Source organism: Austrofundulus limnaeus, unplaced genomic scaffold, assembly GCF_001266775.1.
Source record: "Austrofundulus limnaeus strain Quisiro unplaced genomic scaffold, Austrofundulus_limnaeus-1.0 Scaffold52, whole genome shotgun sequence".
Classification (NCBI taxonomy): Eukaryota; Metazoa; Chordata; class Actinopteri; order Cyprinodontiformes; family Rivulidae; genus Austrofundulus; species Austrofundulus limnaeus.
The window spans coordinates 1,696,023-1,697,183 of record NW_013952454.1 but is presented as its reverse complement, the minus strand read 5'-3'; positions in this window follow the sequence as shown (position 1 = coordinate 1,697,183).

The following is a 1,161-nucleotide window of genomic DNA, read 5'->3' as shown; positions in this document are numbered from 1 at the left end:
GATCAGGACTGATCAAAACTCAAGATTTATTTCAGGTTAAAACTGAACAAAGAGACAAATAAAACACTTCTTGTTTAGTTTTTTAATAAACTTAAAAGTCAGGTTTTACCAATTTCAAATGTATTTGTCAGACAGCCTTTAGTTTTTACTTTTAAACCTCTCATCAAACAATTCAGAATCGATACTTAAAATGACTAATYTGGTAAAGATTTGACTTCAGAACGTTTGAAAAAAGCTGAAATCCAGAGGGGATCTCTAAAACAAACATCACTGCTCCGTCACCTGCTGTATGAAGTCAGAYTGTTTAGAGAGAAAAACTGAAACTGTGGGTGGAAGAATGTTGCAGWCTGGGAATAAAAACCTGTAATAAAACAGAACAATAATAAATAAAATGAAATCAGAAATAAACTTTTTGTGTCATTTGTTTGTTTAAAAGCAGCAGGAAAATGAATCACCAGTCTTATGAGTTGGTGGGACTATTTGTTGTATTTTGATCATGTTTTAGAGATAAAATGTTGAGTTTTTGAGTCATTTCTAAATAAATGTGCAGCTGAAGGGACATCAACTCCTCTCTGAGTCATTTATTTGTTTGATTAATTTCAGAGTTTGTGGTTTTCTCTTCATAACAAACAGTTTTGATTTTGGCTGAAACCAGTTTCCACACTGATTAATCTTTTGTCATATATACTTTACGTTTAAAGTAAAAGTACCTTTACCCAATTCAGTTGAACCAGTCGACATATTTTTATTAAATCCACTGTTTGTTAGTGTATTTATTACTGCAATTTCATAGACTTAAATAACAGCTTTCCCAGTATGTTCATTATTAGTAAGGATAGGTTCGGGCCTGCTGACAGGKTATTCTGCAGGATTTTGCAGTTATCTGAGTGTTTGAGGAGCAATGACAAACAGCCACAGGAGGGGGCACCAAATCATTGGGGGTCCAAACAGGCAATGAGAACAAAAACAAATCCCTCCCCACCACGAGTTGTTGACGTCCTGAAGGAGAAGTTGGACCTGCAGGAACCCATCAGCTCTAACTTTCAGCTCTTTATCATTCAGACACTTTCTGACTCAAACCAAGTGAAATCCACATTTAAATCATTTTTTTCTCATTTTCTCCATCGCAAATAGATAAATTATTATTTCATTCCCCCAAAT